Consider the following 11,521-nt stretch of genomic DNA (forward strand, 5'->3'; position numbering starts at 1 on the left):
TTTTACGCTTATAATATGCTTTTAAATCATAACATATAGTAATAAAATTTTAAATTTTATTTTGATAAGTATACTTATATGGTTTTTTTTTAATTAAAAGATTTTCATTATTGTATTTTGATAAAAAAATTCAAAATTAATCATAAAATGTAATTCTCAATAGATTGATAAACCATAAGTATTACATTAAACAATAACTAATTCAAACCATAAATGTGTCTACTTCATGAGATCTTAGTTCTAACTTAAGTTTGAAAGCATAAAATAATAAAGTTTTATAATCTTGAACAATTTTTACTTCAAAAATGAAAAATAGAAACAAAACTTTATAGTAATTTTCCTAAACAAGAAAAGTTTTTGGTCATTGAAGATGAGAGAAATACAACATCCATAAAGTTGACCATTACAAAAACAACAATAACAACAACATGATACCAGCCTGCCATCATTTAATTTGGAAAGGCTGAATATACATGCCATTCTCAACATAGAACAAACACTTGTGCAACATTTTCTCAGTAAATTCCGGGGATGACCCTGTACCGAACCTTCTCGCAGTACGATTTCCAGTATTTTCCATACCTACAATAACAATCACATGTCAAGATTTTATGCCTTTATCTGTATGAAAACGCGCAAACCATTATTCATTTCGTCTACTTATTTATTTTTCTCTACACTAGCATCGGTTTGTAAATTGTCTACACCTGTTGGACCAGAAACCACTAACATGATCAGAGTTTGTCTCTCCCATACAAGCAAATAAACTAGTAGCACTCGTAAGGTAAGTTACGTGGTTAAAAAGAGCTGGAACAGTCCAGAAAAATGCAGCTAATATTTCTGGGACATAGTGGTTATGAATGAAAGCTAATATTGCACAAGTGGCAGTTATATTTACATGGATCAGCTAAAATTACTTACTTGGATCAGCTAATATTTCTTCTTGGTTATGAACCCCCCGCATTCATAACCAAGAAGAAAAAAAAATCCAGTTAGTTCAGATTTACATGGCAGAGCCTGAAAACGTACCATCCCAAAGTTAAAAGAATGTTGCTTTTTGTTTCCCCAGTTGTGGTAGTATAAGTGGCAGTTATCTGTGAAACAGAAAGGGAAGAATTATGCAGGATTTAGCAGCAGATATACAGAAAATTGTATGTATAATGAGAACCAAATAACGAGTTTCAGAGAACCATATACCTTTGATGGAGCTTTACCCCAAACCAAAGCTTTGCCATTTGTTCTGCGAAACTCTTGCCTTTGCCTATCACAGTCGTAGTTGATGTATATGCAAAGAATGCCTGCTACTAGGATGTAGAGTGCCAACTGTGACAAAGAAAAGTAGACAACTAAAATTAAGAATTAATTTAACAGGGACAATGGGGAAATAGGACAGAAAAGAAAGTATGGTTGGTTGCAAAAAAAATCAAGTCTACGCTCATCTCATGGGCTTGGCAGCTTACAAACAAAGTTACAAGCATTCAACTTTTGCATTTGGCTGGTAGAATAGATTTGCAGCTTCTAACTCAAATCTAGAATCAAATTGCCAATATACAGCTTTTACAAGCTAATAATAATATTACTGGTGTATACCAAGGGGAGTTAGCTCAAATGGGAAGACATGTGGTTTGCTTCCATAAGGTCTAAAGTTTGAATCCCACCAAGGTATCTACATAGCCATTGCTATAGTTTCCTACTCTCTAGTAATGCAGAAAATTGTTCACATTTTGAAAAGGTTGAAAAACATTTTGGAACTGTTCCTAAACGAAAGCAGTAATATTACATTTTATTGACCAAATAAACTTAGAATAGAAAACTTTATACCTGAGTTCCAAGGTGTACGGGATGATTGACCAGGTACATGCCAGGAGAAGTATATATAGAAGGCACCCATACAAGGCATCCCCAGCAAATATAAAAACCAGCTATCAAAATGATAGGTACAATGATCCAAATGAGAGAAAGTATGAACAAACCAAAAGAACGGGAAAGAAGCAATAGATAAATTCAGCACTACAAGAACATTTGTTTAATAATTATTTGGTCTCTTCTAATCACAGTGAAAAATTAGGTAGTAGAAACAATTTATCTGCTAAAATTAAGGCCAAGAATTTGCAACGTCATGGTAGCCAATCCAAGTAATTGGGATCAAATACAGCAATAGATGGAAAAGGTTAAAGGGGAAGTAACTATAATCTTCGAATGGTAACGAAAGTAAGAGACGTTAATGATGATGACTTCATAGAAGACGAGTTATCTTATTTCTATCTCACTTAATTCATAAATATAAGTTATGCTTAGTATGCATTCAAAAAAATAATAAGACATCTAAATTTGTACATGTTCCAAAATATCAAACCTAAAATGCAATTCATATTGCAACTGGCACATCAACCAACACCATGGACATAAACAAAGTGATGCTGAATTACTGACATAATTAGGCATAATTCACAACTATCCCATAGACGCTACCTGCTTTATGCAATAGGTTACAGCTAGAACTGCCCAAGACATCATTCCAAATCTGCAATTTGTAAAAACTTTAATGTCGAAGTTTTTACCAATGCGAGGATAGAGTTCCATACCCTGCAAAAAGACAATCGAAATTCGAAAGGATATTCAAAAGTTATGGTTTGGGAAAATTTCAATAATGACCGCATACACTTAGTAACCCAGCAGAGTTTAAGCTGCTACAAAGCACATACTCTCTAGCAAAATTGAAATAGTAAAAATGACAACAACAAAAAACTAACAGAAACAAGTAACAACCACCACCCCCAAAAATCCACTCAAAGTCCTTTTGACAGTTGATAAGTGGTGCCAAGACTTGTGCTAATTTTATTATTATGATTATTTAAATTAAAAAACTAGATAAATAAAAAAGAAGAAGAAATCAAGCAGAGAACTATTGTGATTTCTAATAGTATTTACATGTGATAGCACAAAGCCCTTGAATAAGACTTAAGAACAACTGATAGGTGAATTATCCTTACAAAGAATGTCACACTCCAAAAACCTAGTCGACAATCCTAAATTTACATGTACCTTCACAACCTTATCTCATTACAGTTTTTTTCTAATTTACCACATCCCAAATTTAATAAACAAGAATAGCAGAAATCCCAGAAGAATCACACTTACCCAATAGAAATCAATTATGATGTTCCCAGACGAGCCAGAATCAGTGGAAGACGGTGCCACATGGCCCTTAAAACAGAAAGAAAGAGTCTCAAAAATGTATCTCTAAGTTCATATTTGTGAAAGGGGAACAACAATTGTATTACATAACAATTCAAAATCCTTACTTTTATGTATAATAAAATGCAAAAAACCAAGCTTCTGAAAATAAGGGCAGAATATATTTCTCCCAAATGATCATAAACAGTTGAAGGATTGAATATGCCAAACCTGAAGACAGCCAAAAAAAAGTACCAAGATATAATATAGCACATTGCTTATATCAATCCCAAACTGAACAATATAAGCATCTAACTTTCAAAACAGTAATTAACCGGCAGCACTGTCCTTTAACTTAAAACAAAGAAATATTTCACTTGGAACATTATGAAATTTCAGAATATCTCATCAGCTAATAAATTCCAACATTTCACAAAGAATTTGTAAATAAGAGTAAAACAGACAAATTAATTAATAACATTGTAATGAATAATGATGCACATTAATCATAGTGAATTAGTGATCACTGCAATAATTCAGAAGGTGAAGTCTGAAAAACAAAATAAGATGAATAAAACCTAAGACATCGGTTTTAAATGAAAAAGATGCTACACAACTGAGTAATACTATAATAACTTCAGGCTCTAAAAGGAATGATCTAACAGAGTAAGTAAAGCAGAACAATACAATTTTCATTTACCAAACAATGTTTATGAATTTCTCATAATTAACTCTAGAGAAAAAGAAACTACTTAAATTATAAATGACTTGCAAGATGAGATGAGATGAGATGAAAAGAGACATACTGGCTCATGCAGCACATTAGCAGTTTCAGTCCTGGAAGTCCATTCCTCCAAATCAAGCTCTCTAGCTATGCTGCAAGTTATTCAACATATTTTTGTGTGAGGTAGATTCTAACTACTATTAAATGAACCAAAAATATGATGGCTGAGATCCCTGTGGTCAGAAAGGAGCCCATATTGGACTCAAATTGAAGTCTATGGTTTCAAATTTTGCATATTAAAGCTAAAGTACCAAGAGAAAGTTAAGCCCTTTAGTTCAAATTTTGTATACTCTTTAACTGTACAAGAATATTGTAAGCCAATCAAATCTGAAGTGCCAACTAAAATTCCCCAAAATTTCCCATATCAGATTATCAAATCAATTTCAAAAAACAAATCAAAATATATATTCCTAATTAACAAGCAACAAAACCAGAAAAAAAAAGCTTCGAACAACTAAGAAAATCAAGAACACCGGATTTACAAATGAAAGAAAACTTATGGGAACAAAGGTGTTACCTCTCAATAAGTTTAACTATCACAACTTAGTTTCTTAGTAGTCATTGCCAATGAATCTCGTTCTTATGAGTTGCAGAAAAAGAACAAGTGGTGAGAGAAATCATGGGTACTTATGTAAGCTACTAAGTTGAAATATCTACACTAGCAGCAATTTATTGTTTCAACAATTTACTAGTTGAAACCATACATAAAAAAAATAAAATAGATAACAAACACACAAGCTTTAGTGCTAAATCAACATGCCATTGTAAAGCTGGAAAAATAAACATTACTATACTTCTTCCTAGAAACTGAACAAAGAGAAAATCTTTGATAAAAAGCAAGAGGACACCTGAAGTGTGCACGCATCAACTCGTTGTTGCCAAGTATATTTAGAAAACACAGGAGAACCATACCTTCAACAAATCTAGATAAGCGAATTCATAAACCAGCAAGTCCACAAATATACCAAACCATAAGATTTTTAAAACAAGTACTGCTATAAATTTCAGCAATAAAATCTCACCTTATTACTCGAGTTTCACTTTTTTATTTTCTTGAAGGACTGCTATGTCAGAACCAGATCAAGACATGAGAAATCAAGAAGAATAGTATAAAAACTAGAGCAGGAATTATATAAAATAAATAAACTCTAATTTAGATTAAAATGGGATTATTAATGTATCAATGATAATTCCTACAATAGCTTTCAGCTTCTGTATAGAACAGAAAAGAAAATTGTAAATAGCAAGAGTATATAAATAGGTTGACACCTTATTCAAACAAAAGAAAAACACGGATAAAATACATATTTGTTATTCAAAACCAAATAATAAAACAAACCATGACTAATTTAACATATGAAAGATCTGTCTAACACTTTGATTTCACCATATATGGAATCATAAGAGAGCATTACTTTACTTAGGCACTCTTCATCATAAGTTTTTTACATCTTTTAATTACGAACTTTAAAATTTATCATCTAACATTAAAAATACCAAAAATAATTAAGATATCATTATATTCTAACAAATACTTAATTCCAGCACCTGTTATCCATGTCAAAAACAGAACTAAATATTAAGGAAATGCACCTAAAGAGAGCAAAAAATCAAAGATATATAAAATCTTGAAAAATAAATAAATAAACTATACCTTCAACAAACATGTGTTGTAAATCAAACCACCTCGGCAGTATATCCCGAACTTCAACTATTTCCTTGCCAATCGATGGGAGAGCCTGCAATAAAGTCCAAAATATACTGTAAAAAATGTGCACTAATATACAAAAAATGTGCAAACATATTTTATCCTATTCTTCCAACACTAATTAACTATAACCACCAACAGAAACTAGAGTTGGATACAAGAGCAGAATTTCAACTTCATATCAAAACACATGAATTATGGATTTGTCCTATTATTAATAAAGAAATCTCCATATTTATATATCCAAATGTGCACATCTTAAGCACATAATATTAGTAAAAATCAAAATTGAAAACTCATTCAAGAAAAAGCACTAAAACCTAAAAGCCAAGTCAGATTGAATTTTTCAATATAAATACTTAAGAATTGGAATTGATAAAAATCTATTTCAAGTGATGCACATACCTCAAGACCCCATGAACATTTTGGATCTTTCAATACTCCTTGAACCCTATCAAAACAATTAATTAGTTTTTCAAAATTGATAAATCAAATCAATAAAATTACTCGTATCTAAATCAATGGGGGATTACTTAGCAAAAAGAGATTGAGGCATAGAGAATGTATCTAAATCAATGGAGAAAAAAAATAGAAAACAGTAGAAAGAGAAGGAAATGAAAAAACAGAGGAAAGGTAAAATGGAGCTTTGAAAGAAAATCTGAATAAATCAAGAAAACAAAACAAAAAGTTAAAGAAAACCCAAAGAAACAAGAAAATAATAACCTTGGCAACAAGAAAATGAAGAAATACTCAAAGAAACAAAGAAGCGAAATATATAATTTGAGCTGACCTGGTACAAAACCACCATCAAGAATCATGAAAGCATCTTTCCTTACTAATTTCCCATATCAGATTATCAAATGAAAAAACATTATTGTATACTCAAATACAATAATGTTTTCCATTATTGTAAATGCATTATTCGCCTAGTTTTCCATTATGTACTAGTGCATTCCATTCATCAACAACAACCATATACTTCACACTAGTTAAAACAGAACATTTCACAAATGACAAATATGGAATAGAATATAGAAATAAGTTGAGACAACTGCAGTTATATAAATATATAGAGAGAGAGAAAGAGACCTTTTCTAAACTATGAGGCCTTGAAAGTGAGTATCAAAATCTGAAATTCCAGAGCTTAACTGGTCAGAATCCATTGATGCTTCTGCTGCTTCAGCAATGCCCAAAAGCTTTAAACACTCATTCCAACACTCAGCACCCCTCCATAGAAGCTTAGCTCCCTCCATAGAAGCTTAGCTGCAAGACCATAATACCCAACATCATTAACATCTTACATGAACACCCTATTACATTAACTGTGAATTGTCTAAGAATTTGGCCAACTAGAACTAAATAAGTTAATCACAAATTTAAATGTTGTATTTATCTTTCCTGAAACTTCATAGAAAAAAATAACAATACTATTCAATGCAAAAATATAAACCTAAACTTCAGTTTTTCCTTAAAACTACTGTATTTGAGACTTAAAACCCATTATCATCTCTATCAAGCCATAAATCCAGATAAACAGAAGAAAAAAACCAAAACTGTATTATTTTTCTTCAAACTCAATCTCAAACTAAATCAAAACAATTACCAAACCCATAAAATCCATTTGTTGCAGTATAACCTCATTGAAGTCAAACCCGTCGCACCCACGAGGAAGCCACCCTGTAGAACCCATGAGCTGAGTCTCCCTATTACACGCCTCAAGCTGGAAGAGCCCACCACCCTAGAGCACACCTGCAACAAATACAGAGAAAGGTTGAACGAGGGAATATCTCAAAGAGAGAAAAAGAGAGCGAGAGGGAAAGAGTTACCATCGCTGAAGAATGATGCTCCGTACCGTCCCTACCCGAAGCCCATCGCTGAGACATAGAAGCCCCTGTACCCTTCCATTCATCCGTCGGTCATGCGAGAAAGAGAGAGAGAGACCGAGGGGAGAGGCGTGAGGCACTATACCCTTCCATTCATCCGTCGGCCATGCAAGAGAGAGAGAGAGAGAGAGAGACCGAGGGGGAAAGGCGTGAGGCACTATACCCTTCCATTCATCTGTTGGCCATGCGAGAGAGAGAGAGAGAGAGAGAGAGAGAGAGAGAGACCGAGGGAAGAGGCAGACCGAGGGGAGAGGCGTGAGGCGAGAAGGTTATGGTAGAGAGAGAGAGACAGAGGGGAGAGCATTTGCTTTGGTTTTATGATATTAGAGAATGAAAATGTGAGTTAAGAGTTGGGGAAAAAGTAGAGGCGGGTGTTTTAACAAAAAAATTCATTTGCCGCCCCTTTTTTTCTCTTCCGTGTTCTACCCATTTGGCTAATCATCAATAATAGCGTTTTTTAAATTATGTAATATTTTAATGTAATATTTAGTCAAATTTGTTGTAGTGACATATCATCATATCATAACATAATCGAAACATATCATCATATCATAACATAATCGTAACATATCATCATATCACAATCATACAGCATACATGATGAGCATGGATCGCTAGTTGTCCATGTCACCCTATGAGGTAAACAGGAGATCTCTGGTCCTTGAATAACCTCGGCGCGTCCGCCCTAGGAGTTACGTCTCAATGTCCTTAGTAACTCGTTCGATGTATCTAACATCGTAATCTATTTGATGTATCTAACATCGTAATTTGTTTGATGTATCTAACATCCATACACATATCATATTCAACATATCATCACATTACGGCATTCATATTTCATAGCAATTCATTCATACAACAGTCTTACCATTCATAGCATAAAATCATAGAATCTATCTAACTTCCTTACCTCAGGTCCAAGCTAAGAAATTCACAATCTTTCAACGAGCCAATATCATAATCAAAATAACATTTCTTAGGTTCATAAAATTACTATTTTGCCCTTCCATACAACTCATGTGTGCATGGGCCATGCACACATAATAACAGTTACACAAACACATGCAATTATTCTTAACTACTCATAAAGCCATAAAAGAATAATGCTCGTTTTACCCATTTTACATGCATGATCGTTTTATAAAAACCACATAGTTGAATATTAAACATAATTTTGGACGTAAAAGTGGAGTTGCATGTAACATGCATACGTGGGAACGTTGCGTAATAGAGACGTTTTCAAAAACAATAATTCTACATTTCTTACTTTTATTATTTTAAAATCAATAGACATATAACATGCTTTATTTTTCTTAAAATTTATAAGTTGATTAAATTTCTCAAAACATTATTTTATTTTAGCTTAAAAATAAAATATGTGACATTTTCATTTATTAATCTCAAATTACAAAGAATTAACCAAAAACTTGGATTTAATTAAAATACCTATTTTTAATATGTTTCTTTAGAAAAATAAATTTTATCATTGTGTTACATAAATGATGTGAAAAAAAATATATTTTTAAGTGTGGAAAATATATATTTTTTATTTAAATTATTTAAGACTTAGTTTTATGTAACAAAAATCAATATGTGACAATTAAATAACAATTTTTAACCTTTTTAAAACAAACTTTCAGCCATCATTTATTTTCTTCAAAAATCACAAATAAATAGAATCTAAATATTTTTCTCAATCAAAACAAAGGAAAAATCATAACTTATCAAAATATGCATTCATACCATTAAAAATACCATTTTTCAATATTACCATAACTTAGGAAAATAATTTGTTCCAAGAACTCATCAAATTCATTTTAGTGAAACTCACTTCATATTTTCTTACAAAAATTCCAGCAACTATTTTTATCATTAAAAATCACCATATTCAATTTAAAAGCTCATATTTTCTCAAAAATTCAATAAAAATTGTGTAGGTAATTATTTGAGTAAAATATCATTTTAATGGGACTTAAAATCCCCTTTTTAATTTCATAAAATTAACATAACATCAAGGACATTACTTATGCATGCAAATCATCTTTTATCAAACTTTTACCCAATTACTTACAAAAATCAGCAAGCTTAATTTCTCATGAGATTCATCTTTTATCCCAAAAATTTCACATAAAATCATACATGTCCAAAATCTCATAATACTTCTATTATATACATGATTCTAAGAATATTACTAACATATTCACATGAAATCTTATAAAACCAATTTTTCTATTCCATTGAATCTACACATGAAATCCAACAACAATAACAATAGCAATAACATACATAAATTCATAACACCATATCTCATGAACATGCCTTATAACAATACTAACACATTTCTTATCATATTTCTAAAATCATCATTTATCATTTTACATAAATTAAAGATTAAAAAGATAACCATAGCAATATAAACATAACATATATCCTCATTATAAACCCTATCAAATTCATTCCCTCAATCATACCCATGAACCCTTTTTAAACAATTCATATTCTTAAAAATATACAAATCATAATCATCAATCCTACAATAATCAACCATTAGCATCACCATCAAAAACCTCAAAGACAAACCCATCAAAACCAATATATAGGCTAAGAAAGACCACTACCTCTCTTGATTGTAAAATCAAGAACACAATATGATCAACACCCAAACTTCACACCCTTGTTCAAGCCTAGGGTTTTTATTTGAAAACCACCATGAGGAGGAGAAAGAACCCAATCACACACAACAAATAAACAAAGTCAATAACATATAATCAAGAAAAGAGATTTGACAAACCAAAATACAAGAAAACATACTCTAAAATGGGTTCCTCTTCACCTTCTTCTTCTTTCTTCCTTTCTTTCTTCTTCTCCTTCTCTCTCTACACGCCACACTCTCTCTCTCTACCTCTCTCTCTAGGTCACGGCAGCCACACCAAAAATGCCCTCCTTATTCTTTCCTTTCCCCTTTATTCAACTCTCTCAATAAAGCCTCACCAACACAAAATGGTAAGTTTCCTTTTTCCATTTTATTTTCTCTTAATTTCTTATTATTTTCCAAACAATTCTAACAATTAAATAAAATAATAAACAATCAAATAAAACAAACAAAAATTAAATAAAACTACAACGTTTAAATAAAAACAATTCATCACACTTAACATTTAAATAAAATAAATCACAAAAATTTAAATAATCTAAAAAAAATTTTTGGTGCACTACATAATAAAATTAATATTTAATTTTTGAAATTAGTATTTAATTAAAATTGGTTTTAATTAATTGGTAAAATTAATTAAATATCTTGATTTGAGTGGGAGATAATAGTCTAAAAAGTTCAAATTAGATTTGAATTTAAAAGATTGATATTTATTCAAATAATTAATTATATTTGATAATTAGTTTAAAAGATAATAAATTTGAATTTGAATTAATTATCATCTTGTTGGATTTATCTGATAAGGTAGTTTGAATAAATAATTAAATAATTGTGGAAAAATTAAATATTCCTAATTTATAGGGTGTTGCACGACACACAGAGTCCCTGGACTGTGTGTGGCGTGAGCTACATGAAAAATCAGGGATAGAATTTTCACTTTTAATTAATTAATTAATTGATTGAAAATTCAAAAGTTAGTTTTTTGATATTTTCATTAATAAGATAATTTATTAATTAAAAGATAAATTGTAAATTGGTTACATATTTATTTTTTAAATTTGATTATCTTCTATTTAAGTTAGACTCATCAGGAAAAAAAAATACTCAATATAGAAATTTAATTCGCTCTAAGAAAAAGAACGATACTTTTCTATCTCTCCCTGAAAAAGATACAGAACCAATCTCAGGCCTATTCTCTTGATCTCATGTGTTGAGTACATCAAGTTGAATAAGAATATACCATCATTTATTCTCTAAGTGCCCACACACTTCTTAAGGTGTAGAGAACTTTGTGGAAGATCTTGGTGTGAGTACCT

General features: G+C 31.0%; 1 pseudogene; it reads right to left on the reverse strand.

Annotated features, from left to right (window-relative positions):
• Positions 1-335: 335 nt before the first annotated feature.
• On the reverse strand, positions 336-3,467 carry LOC133819061 (7-dehydrocholesterol reductase-like; annotated as a pseudogene).
• Positions 3,468-11,521: the final 8,054 nt, after the last annotated feature.

The sequence above is a fragment of the Humulus lupulus genome, chromosome 2, assembly GCF_963169125.1.
Source record: "Humulus lupulus chromosome 2, drHumLupu1.1, whole genome shotgun sequence".
Taxonomy (NCBI): Eukaryota; Viridiplantae; Streptophyta; class Magnoliopsida; order Rosales; family Cannabaceae; genus Humulus; species Humulus lupulus.